This window comes from Lissotriton vulgaris, chromosome 10, assembly GCF_964263255.1.
Source record: "Lissotriton vulgaris chromosome 10, aLisVul1.2, whole genome shotgun sequence".
Lineage (NCBI taxonomy): Eukaryota > Metazoa > Chordata > Amphibia > Caudata > Salamandridae > Lissotriton > Lissotriton vulgaris.
This window is the reverse complement of record NC_141698.1, coordinates 522556575-522569834: the sequence shown is the minus strand read 5'-3', so window position 1 is coordinate 522569834 and position 13260 is coordinate 522556575. Positions and strand designations below refer to the sequence as shown.

At 48.8% G+C, this 13260-nt stretch overlaps 1 protein-coding gene across 2 annotated transcripts in view; it reads left to right on the top strand.

Annotated features, from left to right (window-relative positions):
• Window positions 1–13260, top strand: part of USP7 (ubiquitin specific peptidase 7) — a 1528604-nt gene that overhangs the window by 785586 nt on the left and 729758 nt on the right. The gene's annotated exons all lie outside the window — the stretch shown is intronic.

Here is a 13260-nt window from a genome sequence, read left to right as displayed (position 1 = left end):
GGAGAGACTTTTTTCCATGAGTCAGAAATGTGGGATTCTGCTAGAGTCTCTGCTTCTAACAGCCCGACAAGTAGCTTCTAACAGCCCGACAAGTAGCGTCCCTGCCTGTGATTCCTTTTGGGTTCCGCTATTGTGCTTTGTGTGCGTGTATTTTTGAAACCGAGCACGCAATAGGCCAAAGGCAGGCGCATTGCTCCGCCCATGGCCCATTGGTGCCTGTTACGCGCACACAAAACCCATATGTTTTCAATTATCGTGCTCCGACATGGGCGCGATAATTGAAAACGTATGCCTCGCTGTGGCACGCTTGCACCACTCGCCATTTGTAAAAAAAAAAATGTTTAAAACTTTCAGTGGTGCTTCTTTAAAGTACATTACTTAGTAAGATAGTCCAGCAACAGTGCAGAATTGATTCTGTGTTTGTACGGTCTATGGAGTCTGGACATTTTGGTGCAAAAATTGCAATCTAAGTAATATGGCTGCTGGAGGATGAACGTCGGCCTTGCACCTCTCAGCTGAACCTTGCATTGCACTTACAGATGGTGTCTGAAAAGCAACTCACTCTGCTTGGCTGACCGCGCGGGAACAGACATGCACAGCTTCAATAGAGTTTGCTGACTTATAATAGGAAAAAAATCAAGATAACATAGCGGGGGATTGGGATCAGAGCATGCGACGCATGCACAAAGATCCTGATGTTTGTGGCCATCTCTGGGGCGAAAATAAGATGGCAAATTCAAATTGGGATGGTAGCATGGCAGCCGCTGCTCGACCCCCTCTCATCCCATACTGTGGCCATTTCGCCAGCTGTAAGCAATTTCTCATCATTTCTGAGCCCCCAGTGGCAAGTTGTTCACTCAGCGATTCAGCTTTTATCTTGTCCTTGAGGTGTTTGCGCTTGAGATGCTATTACCTTGCCACTCAGCTATGTTCAAAGAACAATTAGCAAGCAGAAGCCATCAAGAGAACTGAGTGCAGTTTAAATGCAATGAACCGCTGATCAAAAGAGACAGGTCAGACGGAAGCAGAATTTTGGAAGATTACCTCAGAAAACATCTCTTAAGCTCTTACCTAGGAGTGATGGGGCGCGTAAATCTCTGAAGCAGGAGCGCTGCACATTACTCCTGGGACTAATGTGGGAAAATTCATTTGGAAAATCTCCTGCGTATTTTGTTCATGATTCTGGATTTGTGGACGCCTTGACTGTGTCTTTGTTTCTCCAACTAAAGAATAGATTAAATTGATGTTTTCAAATATTTTAAAGTGGTAACAGGCTATGAATAAATGTGGTGAGCCCAGTTTGCCGAATTCTTTGTTAAATTCATTAAATAGTGGTTGTAGGAAGGTACCTCCTGACTATGGTTGCCCCCAACTTTTTGCCCTGTGTTTTAGCTGGTTTTTGACATAGTCGACCTGGGATCCTGTAATCAGGACCCCAGGCCTACTGCTCTCTCTTTAAAATGGATTCCATGTACCCTAGGTACATTTCCAATTGGGACTGGGCCACCTTATCAGACCCTGTAACTCAGGGCATAGGTGTACCCAGGGCCTACCAGGGGCTGAAGCATGTATTATGCCACCCCTGGCTGGCCTCCTAAATTTGACACAACTGGCTGCATGACAGCTGGGGCAAAGTCGTGTAATCACCCTTTGCTGTAGGTATAGTATACCTATACCTAACCCTAAAGTGGACACACAGATTCCTATCAGTCACTCCTATGGCAGGCCTTGACAATCCTGAAGGCAGAGTGCTTGGAATCGTGTGAGATGGTGCTCTGGCATGAGCTGAGCCTGTCTGCAGCTTGCGGAACCAAGTCCAAATAGCTGTTCCATGATAACGCATACCATATACTCTTAAGTGCATTATAATCCTCGCGGTTAAATGCTATCTTTGGTATTGCTTTATCAAAACATGTCGAGTAAGGTGTCATACGAACTGGAATACTAACCCCTCGCCAATTCTGGCGACGGGGTTAGCATTCCACCCTTCTAGAGGGACACGACATGTATGTAACTGTGAACCCCGGTTAAAGTTAACTGAAGCCTCAGCTCCACAAAATGGATGCTGCCACCACAGACACGGTCTGACCCCCTGCAGCTGGGAGTCCTTCCAGCGAGGGGAGCCTGGACAAAGGGTTTCCTGTCGAGGGCGGTGCTAGCACCGTCCCAGACAGGGTTTTGTGTATCCTGGGTAGGCAGGGCTTTACAGGAAGGTGACTGCTGAGTGGCACCCCGGTGCTCACTACGCATAGGCCGGTCAGAACCAGTTCCAGGGGCACACCAGCCCCTGGCCTGGGGAAAGTCCGGCATGGGAGAGGGGTGTAACCACCCCCCTCCTAGTCCCACCCATAGGCAGGACCTAGTCACCGGGTCAGCCCCCTTTTTTAGTATAAAGATAGGAGCGGGCCCCCTGTTCAAATTAGATCATCTTTGGAATCAAGACACGACTTTCTACGAAAGGACATCAAGATTTCTTCTTCAAGATTCTCCCTTGTGGCTAAGGAGTAGTCACCCTGCATCAAGCGGGCACCATCCTAAGAACACTGCGGTCTGCTGCAAGTCCTTCTTCACGAATCAGACGACCCAGCTCGACGAGACCCGGCTTCCCTGGCACCTCTGACCTCTACTCACCTCTACAGCAAAGCTGAGAACTGTGAGTGCGACGAGACCTCGAGGGACCGACGATCGCCAAGACTGCACGACTTCTTTGCAACAAGCCCACCGTGTGCTCCACTGGTGAGTGCTTTGAGGTCCGAGAAGCCCCACCCTGAGCAGCTCCAGCACCGAAGATCAGCCCTCCAGCATCTCCACGATCTGAGTGGGGCCCTTCTGCTTTTGCCTGCTCGCCGCGTTGTGTGGCTACTAGCTGGCTGGCTTGTTGCCTTCTTCACGACGACCGACGACATCACTGCTGCTGGTCTGGTTGCTCCAGACTGGCCCTTGCTTCCTTCTTCAAGAGAGGCACCCCGGACCCTCCTGGTCCACTCCAGACGCCATTTTGAGTCCACCGCGTGGGCTTGAATTTGCCAAGGCTTTGTTGCCCAATCCTGGGTCCAGCGACGCCGACAGCTTCATCCATCGTGGGACAGCTCGCTCCTCCATCCTGGTCGCCGACAACGCCTCCTGGTCCGTGAGATCTGCGAGTACAGCGTCACCCACTCACCTAGTCGAGGTGGCTACCATCCGGTGCCCTCCTGGTGCCCACTGACTACTGGCTAGTAGTCTCGAACTTGGTCCCCTCTGCTTTCAGGTGTCCTCTTCCTTCGATCCAGGCTTGGATCCATCGAACTTTCTTCACTGATCGCCTGCCAGCAACTTCTTTCTTCCAGGCTCCTGGTCGGTCTACGAGGATTCCCGACGTCTTTTGAGACCTATGCAGCTGCAGCCCCTGGGCTAGGTAACTTCGGCATTTCGGTGCCCCAGCATAGCCTCACTCTCCAAGGGTCAGAATCCACTTTCGTTTTCCTCCTACCAGGTCGGGTTCGCCCGAGAACACTAACTTTGTCATTACTAGCTACCATAGACTTTGTCCCGCATCACGCGTGAGAGTGCACACTCTGCACCCGAGTCCCCTGGGTCTCCTAGAAGTAATCTGAAGATTCTATAGTCCAGTCCTAGCAATTCCTAAGCCTATTAGTACTGTACTTACCTGCTAGTAATTTCACATTCCACTTTCAGAGTATATGGTTTTCCGTGCCCCTCGGGCATTTGTATATACTGTGCTAACTTAAGTATTTTCGTAAGAGTTTTGTTTTGTGCTTAGTACCCTGTCCTCATAAAGAGTACAGGGCTGTTGTGATTCTTAAATAAATATCTTATTTATTTTCATAACACTTGTGTGGTGTCCTTTCACTGGGTATTCAAGGGGTATATGTGTGGTAAACAGCTGGCTTAACACGCCCTCTCGAGTCTTTAGCCTTAGACTGCTCGTATCCACGCTACTAGGATAGCTGGTCTATAAGGTTGACTTACAACCAATCATCAATAAGGGTTGCTGGACTGATACATAGTGTTCACTAGAATAGTGAGCACTGCATATCAGGCCACCTTCTCACAGTGGTATGCTGATTTATTATATATGAAGTGTGCCTGGTAGTATGCCTTAAATGACAGTACATCACTGAAGACAGCCAGTGACCAGTTCGCCCCCCTAACTAAATTCCCCCGTACTAGGCTTCACAACTCCCACAGATGGTTCTCTGACGACCTTAAGCAACACAAACTGAAAGTGCGCCAGCTGGAACGGATCTGGAGACGTGATTACTCCAACTCAGCCAGACTGTCTTACACGGCTGCGCGCAGAGAATACAAAACTGCCATCACCCTAGCCAAATTGGAACACTTCTCCAATAGGCTCTAGTCAGCGGTGAACAAATCAAAGGAGGTGTTAAAAAACTATGAATGAACTCACCACAGACGACAGAACCCTCCCAGCCCAGACCCCCACCCAAGAGACATGCTATGCTCTGAACCTCTTTTTTGTGGAAAAGATAATAAAAATCAAGAACTCTATCCCCCCTCCACCCCAGTCACATCCCTCGGACACCTCCCCCAATAACCCTCTGACCCGTACTACACTCCCTGCCCTCAACCCCACTTCGTTAGCGGAACTCTGCTACCCGCGTCAAATCAGGCTCCCCAAATGACTGCTGTCCGCCATCGGTCTTGCGGCATATCTGCCTCAATCTACCCGACTGCATCTTACCCCTGCTGAATGGCTCACTCAGCAGCGGTACTGTTCCTAGATCTCTCAAAGAGGCCATCCTAGTGACCCTCAAGAAACCTGGCGCTGACCCCGCGGAACCATCCAATTATCGCCCCATCTCCCTTATTTTTCCAAATTAATGGAGGCCCACGTCACTCGATGCCTTTCAAATTTTATTGAAACCTCCTGCTACCTTGAGCCCAACCAAGCCGGCTTCAGACCTGCCCACTTTACTGAGGCCGTCACTCTGGCAGTCCTGGACACACTGAGGAGTAACGCGGATGCGGGGATCCCCCAAGCCCTCGTACTCCTGGATCTGTCGGCCGCATTCGACACGGTGGACCATAACATCCTCCTCCACCGTGTCGGGCAGGCATCCAGGGCACCACAGTAGGAAGGTGGATATCTGACTATGGTTGCCCCCAACTTTTTGCCTGGTGTTTTGCTGGTTTTTCGACTTAGTTGACCTGGGGCCCTGCTATTCAGGAGCCCAGGCCCACTGCTCTCTCTGTAAAATGGATTCCATGTACTCTAGGTACATATCTAATAGGATACTGAGTCACCTTATCTGCCCCTGACAGTGTACCTTAGGTACCCAGGGCATAGGTGCACCCAGGGCCTACCAGGGGCTGCAGCATGTATTATGCCACCCCTGGCTGGCCATCCAAATCTGACACAACTGGCTGATCGATCAGCTGGGGCAAGGTGGTGTAATCACCCTTTGCTTTAGATATAGTATCCCTATATCTAAACCTAAAATGGACACACATATTCCTATCAGTCACTCCTATGGCAGGCTTTATCAATCCTGAAGGCAGAGTGCTTGGAATTATGTGAGATGGTGCTCTGGCATGAGCTGAGCCCGTTTGCAGCATGCCGATCCAAGTCCTAATAGCTGTTCCTAGAGGGAGATGTCCAGAAGTCCTTTTTCTTCGGAGGAACAGGGGAAGGAGTGTCCGTGTACAATGGTCTCTGTTTCCGGTAAAAAACAACTTTGCCAGTTTCAGGGTTTATATACAGTTTAGATTGTTCCTCTGATTCAGGCTAACGACCTCATAAGGCAAATTTATAACTAATGCTTCCATTAAATGTGCGCTTGACGCAGCCGACACAGCAGCCAGGTCCATTAATACTAGCGTATTACTACGCAGACACGCATGGCTACGCATCTCTGGTTTTAAGAACGAGGTGCAATCCACCATCCTCAACCAACCAGTTAATCAAGACTTCCTGTTTGGCCCTGCAGTAGATGCCATTTTAGACAAAATGAAAAAAGATACAGAAACTGCTAAATCAATGGTTGCACTGCAGTTTCAACAACGAGGTTCCTTTCGTCCCTCCTCCTACAGAGACACCTCACGAGGCAACACTTCACAGACTTCCTCTACATACAAAAGCAACACCCAAAGTTTCTTTAATAAAGGCTCCAACAGGGGAGGTTATAGGGGTAACAATAACAAGGGCAGAGGAGGCGGCAATAACACAGAGCCTCCACTGCTGCCAAACAGTGACTTGATCACACTCCCTCCAGACCATCTAACACCAGTCGGAGGCAGAGTCAAACAATTCCTACCAGTCTGGAACACAATTACCACAGACAGGTGGGTGAGACAAATTATCCAGTATGGTTATTGCCTGGAACTCCCTTCTATTCCACCCAACATACCACCCATACACCGTCCTATGTCAAAAGAACGCATCACCCTGTTACAACAAGAGGTGAAATCCATGCTATAAAATGGGGCCATAGAGCCAGTCCCTTTTCAACACCAAGGGACAGGAGTATACTCACTATATTTCCTTATTCCCCCAAAGGACGGGTCCCTCAGACCAATATTGGACCTCAAACCTCTGAACCAATTCATACTCTCAGAGCACTTCCATATGATCACTCTACAACAAGTACTCCTGTTTCTCCAGCAAGGCGACTTCCTAGCAACATTAGACCTCAAGGACGCATATTTTCACATACCTATACATCCAGCTCACAGGAAATACCTCAGGTTCACAATAGAAGGTTAACATTATCAGTTCAAGGTTCTTCCCTTCGGGGTAACCACAGCCTCGAGTGTTCACAAAATGTTTAGCGGTAGTAGCAGCACACCTCAGAAGGCAACACATCCACGTGTTTCCATACCTGTACGATTGGCTCATAAAAGCAAACTCGTACTCTCAGTGTGCAAGCCATATGTCTCAGACACTCCAGCTGCTACACAGCCCGGGTTTTTCCATATATTTCAAAAAATCACATCTGCAGCCCTCCCACATACAGCAATATCTGGGGGCTACAATAGATACCTCAGTAGCAAAGGCATATCCAAAGCCAGCCAGGATAGCCAACATGCAAACTCTCATTCAAAAATTTCAGCCACAACACTCTTTGCCAGCTCGAGTGTTCATGCAGCTCATAGGCATGATGGCCTCCTGCATATTCATTGTCCCTCATGCCCGTCTTCAAATGCGTCCACTGAAAGAATGCCTAGTACGGCAGTGGAGCCAAGCTCAGGGACAACTCTCTGCAGTGGTGGAACCCACAAAAGCTTTCCAAGGAGTGACTGTTCCAAGAGCCGGTTCCACAAGTAGTACTAACAGCGGACGCATCACTGACTGTTTGGGGATCCCACTTACTTCAATACACAGTCCAAGGGCTCTGGACAATCAAACAAAAGAAACTGTATATCAACCAACTAGAGTTACTAGCAATAATTCTGGCACTAAAAGCATTCCAGAAATACTTGTACAACAAGGCTGTGTTGAACCGGACGGACAACATGGCAGCCATGTACTACATCCAGAAACAAGGAGGGACACACTCTACACAGCTGTCCCACTTAGCAGAGAGCATATGGAGGTGGACATTTCCAAGAAACCTTTTTCTCCTAGCAGAACACCTGCCACAGGAAAGACAATGAAGTAGCGGATCTGTTAAGCAGACACAGCCAACAGCTACACGAATGGGATATTCACCCTCAAGTACTCCAACCATTCTTCCAAAAATGGGGGAATCTAAATCTAGAGAGATCGGTTTGCCCCAAACGAAAACTCAAAATGCCAGTACTTTGCCGCCAGGTTCCCACATCCGTTGTCACAGGGCATGCGATATGGATGAACTGGTCAGGCAGATTTGCGTACGCTTTTCCACCAGCTCCAATGATTCCGCTGGTGGCACGCAAACTACGTCAGCAGTCACTCACAATGATCCTGGTTGCTCCCACATGGGCAAGACAGCCATGGTACACAAAGTTCCTGGAACTTTCAGTAGTTCCCCACCAAAGGCTGCGCCTCTCGCCCTATCTTTTAACTCAGAACCATAGAGAAATCAGGCACCCAGAACCCAATCAGATGAACCTAGCGATGTGGCTCCTGAGTGTGAGAAGTTGGCCTGATATGCAGTGCTCACTATTCTAGTGATCACTATGTATCAGTCCAAACAATCCTTATTGATGATTGGTTGTAAGTCAACCTTATAGACCAGCTATCCTAGTAGCATGGACAAGAGCAGTCTTTAGGCTAAACTCTAGAGGGCGTGTTAAGCCAGCTGTTCTACCATCACATATACCCCTTGAACACCAAGTGAAAGGACACCACACAAGTTGTTATGAAAATAAAAGTATATTTATTTATAACACAACAACCCTGGACTCTTTATGAGGACAGGGTGCTAACCACAATACAAAACTCTTAAAGAAATACTACAAGTCGCACAATTTACACAAATGCCCGAGGGGCACGAAAAACCATATACTATGGAAGTGGAATACGAATTACTAGCAGGTAAGTAACAGTTCTCAGAGACTTTAGAATCGTTAGGCCTACAATGCTGAACCCTTAGATTAGAAGCAGGAGGCCAAGGAGCGCCGTGTGCAGAGTGGAAACTAACGCGTAATGCGGGACATAGTCTATGGAGGCTAGTAAATGCAAAGTTAGTGTTCTCGGGCGAACCCGACTAGGTAGGTCAAAAACGAAAGTGGCTCTAGACACTTAGAGAGTGGTTCTACGCTGGAGCACCGTGGTACTCGGTTTACCTAGCCCAGGGGCTGCGGCTGCATAGGGTTCAAGTGTCGTCAGGAATCCTCGTTGACGAACCAGGAGCCTGAAGTAAAAGTTGCTGGCAGGCGACCAGTGAAGATGTTCCGGGCTGATACAAGGACGGATCAGTGAAGGATACCTGTAAGCAGAGGGGACCGAGTTCTGAATCACTAGCCAGTGATTAGGTGGCAGGATGGCACCGGACGAGGTCACTCAGCCAGGTGAAGAGGTGACACTGGATTCTGCTGCTGCACGGACCAGGGGCGCTGATGTCGACCAGGCTGGAGGTCTGCGAGCTGTCCCACGTCGGATGTCTTCTGCTAGCGATGCTGGATCCGTTGAAGGAGGCAACAAGCTTTGGCTAAGGCAAGCCCACGTGGCGACACAAAATGGCGTCTGGAGTGGACCAGGAGGGTCAGAGGAAGGTCCCCTTCAAGAGGAGACAAGGGCCAGTCTAGAGGAGCTAGACCAGCGGTAAAACAAACGTAGGACGTCGTCTGGAGGGTCACTAGCCAACGGGCAAGTGACCGGACAACGTGGCAACCGACACAGAAGCAAAAGGGCCCCACGCAGATTTGGTGGATGCTGGGGGGCTGGACTTCGGTGCTCGTGCTGCTTGGGGTTGGGGCTTCTCTTACCCCAGTGCACCCACTCAAGGGTCCCTCGGCGGTCGTGCTTGATCAGTGTTCTGGTTCTGATGATAGCCGGGTCCTCTGGTCTCGTCGCACCCACGGTTCTCAGCTGTGCTGTAGAGGCAGGTAGAGGTCAGAGATGGCAGGGAGTCCGGGTCTCGTCGTGCTTGTCGGTCTGGTTCCGGAGGAAGGACGTGCAGCAAACCGCAAGATAATTAGTTGGTGCCTGCTGATGCAGGGTGACTACTCCTTAGTCACAAGGGAGAAATCTTGAGAAGAAGTCTTGAGTTCGATTCGTGGAAAGTAGTTTCAGGATTCAAAGATGATCTAATTTGGAAGGGTCCCCGCTCCTACCTTTATTCTAAAGAAAGGGGCTCGCACGCGACTAGGTCCTGCCCATGGGTGGGACCAGAAAGGGGGGTGGTTACACCCCTCTCCCCTGTCCGGACTTTCCCCAGCTCAGGGGCTGGTGGGCCCCTGGAACTGGTTCAAGCCAGCAGATGCATAGTGAGCACCGGGGTGCCTCTTGCAGTCACCTTCCTATTCAGCCCTGCCTACCTAGGATATACAAAACCCTGTCTGGGATGGTGCTAGCACCGCCCCTGACAGGAAACCCTTTGTCCAAGCTCTCCTTGCTGGAAGGACTCCCAGCAGCAGGAGGTCAGACTTGTGTCTGTGGTGGCAGCATCCATTTTGTGATGCTGAGGCTTGAGTTAACTTTAACCGGGGTTCACAGTTACATACATGTCGTGTCCCTCTAGAAGGGTGGAATGCTAACCCCGTTGCCAGAATTAGCGAGGGGTTAGTATTCCAATTCGTATGACAACTTACTCGACATGTTTTGATAAAGCGATACCAAAGATAGCAAATAACTGCGAGGATTATAATGCACTTAAGAGTATATGGTACGCGTTATCATAGAACAGCTATTAGGACTTGGTTCCGCAAGCTGCAGACGGGCTCAGCTCATGCCAGAGCACCATATCACATAATTCCAAGCACTCTGCCTTCAGCATTGTTAAGGCCTGCCATAGGAGTGACTGATAGGAATACATGTGTCCATTTTAGGGTTAGATATAGGTATACTATATCTAAAGCAAAGGGTGATTTCACCACCTTGCCCCAGCTGTTGTGCAGCCAGTTGTGTCAGATTTAGATGGCCAGCCAGGGGTGGCATAATACATGCTGCAGCCCCTGGTAGGTCCTGGGTACACCTATAGGGCAGGGACTGATAAGGTGGCCCAGTACCAATTGGTAAATGCACCTATGGTATACGTGTTTAGTGAGAGAACAGCTAGGCTGTGGGTCTGATTAGCAGGCCCACAGCCAGGGAAGTCGTAAACCAGTGAAGCAAAAAGCAAAAATCTGGGGTGATCATAGGATTGCAGACCCTACTCTCCTACACTGAGGTCTTAGAGTTCAGATACCTTAACTTACCTCCTGATTGCATGAACATCATCAAGGAGGCAAGACGGCCAACTACTAGAGCATTCTATGCAGCTAAATGGAAAAGATTTGTAATTTATTGCAACAATAACCAAATCAATCCATTAGATGCTTACATCCAAAACATTATCTGTTACCTCTTGCATCTTCAAAGATGCAATCTAACATACTCTTCTATAAGGCTACATCTTGCTGCTGTAGCAGCATATCTCCAGAACAGGCAACACCTTTCCCTGTTTAAGGTACCACCAATCAAGGCTTTTATGGAAGGTCTTAAAAGGTTAATCCCTCCAAAGCACCCACCTTCACCAGTCAAACTTAAATGTGATACTTACCAGACTTATGGGACCTTCTTTCGCACCACTCCACTCATGTGAATTGCAATTTCTAACATGGAATGTGGCATTCTTGATTGCCATTACCTCCCTCAGACGAGTGAGTGAGCTTCAGGCACCAACTATTCAAGAACCCTTCATGCAAATACATGCAAATAAGGTAGTACTTAGGACCAACCCTAAGTTTATGCCAAAAGTCATATCCACTTTCCATATCAATCAATCAATAGAAGTCCGTAGCTGAAAGAGCCCTACACACACTAGATGTAAGGAGAGCTCTGCTATATTATGTTGACGGGACTAAATCATTTAGTAAAACAAAGCAACTGTTAGTTGCTTTTTCACCACAACATAAGTGATCCCATCTCAAAATCAGGAATAGCCAGTTGGATAGTTAAATGCATTCAAATATGCTATCAAAAAGCTAAACACACTTTAACAGTTCCCCCAAAAGCACACTCTACGCGTAAAATGGGGGCATCCATGGCTTTTCTAGGGAATATTCCCCTTGAAGACATATGTAGGGCAGCTACATGGTCTACCATACACACTTTCACTAAAAACTATTGTGTAGACGTGCAATCAAAGCAGCAAGCTGCTGTAGGCCAGGCTGTCCTTACCTGCTGCAGCTGGTACAGGTGACCACCGCTAGAGGAGATACTGCTATACAGTCTATGCACAAGATATGAGTTCAGCAGCCCATATGCCTCGAATGGAATATGCTACTTACCAGTACGCATCTGTTCTAGGTATGTAGGGCTGCTGACATTCATATAGCCCACCCTCCTCCCCTGTGCCTGTTGCAGCTGCAGGATTCTCTTTTGCATGGCCATCTCTTACTTTACTATACTCCATCTTTGTCACAATGGCGAAAAACAATCTGAGGATGGAGAAGATGCCCATGCGCACTGTAGTCCAGCGGAGGAGTCACCTATCTCGTGATACTTTAAGGACTCTTCCAGGACAACAAGGTGCAATCATCCGGATCCAACACTAGGCTGCGATCTATGCACAAGATATGAATGCCAGCAGCCCTACATGCCAAGAACAGATGCATACTGGTAAGTAGCATATTCCTTTCTAATGTTATCTGGAACATTCAGAAATATTAAAACATGACCTAATTCTAGTAATCATCTGCAGATCTAAAATCAACCACACACACGACACATAACCACATGCACTACCACATGCACAACCACATGCACAACCACACCCACATCCACCCACACCACCACATGCACACCCGCACACAGAACCACACACAGACCCGCACATGCACACCCACACAGAACCACACACAGACCCGCACATGGACACCCGCACACATGCACACAGAACCACACACATGCACACCCGCAACCACACAGACCCGCACAACCGCACATGCACACCCGCACACAGAACCATGCACACCCGCACACATGCACACCTGCACACAGAACCATGCACACCTGCACACAGAACCATGCACACCTGCACACAGAACCATGCACACCTGCACACAGAACCATGCACACCTGCACACAGAACCATGCACACCTGCACACAGAACCATGCACACCTGCACACAGAACCATGCACACCTGCACACAGAACAATGCACACCTGCACACCTGCACACATGCACACCTGCACACCTGCACACATGCACACCCGCACACATGCACACATACACACCCGCACACAACCACGCACACATGCACACCCGCGCACCACGCACAACCACGCACCACACACAACCACGCATCACACACAACCACGCATCACACACAACCACGCATCACACACAACCACGCATCACACACAACCACACACAACCACGCTACAGAGCGCGCACGCGACCGAGCGCGCCTGCCCCCAACCATTAGTGCACACATCAATTGTTAACGCATCCACAATTAACTATTGTAGCAATCGCAATATGGCACACTTTACTGTTATGAACAAGGAAAACAAACTGTTCTATGAGGGACGCACTTTCCACATGCCCTGTCGGTGCAGAGATATATGTATACACAAATCTTTTTCTCTTTAATCATGCAATTCTGATTCTTCAAATGTAACTCTGAAACTACAGTCTATACACGATACGTTTAACATTGTGGTACTG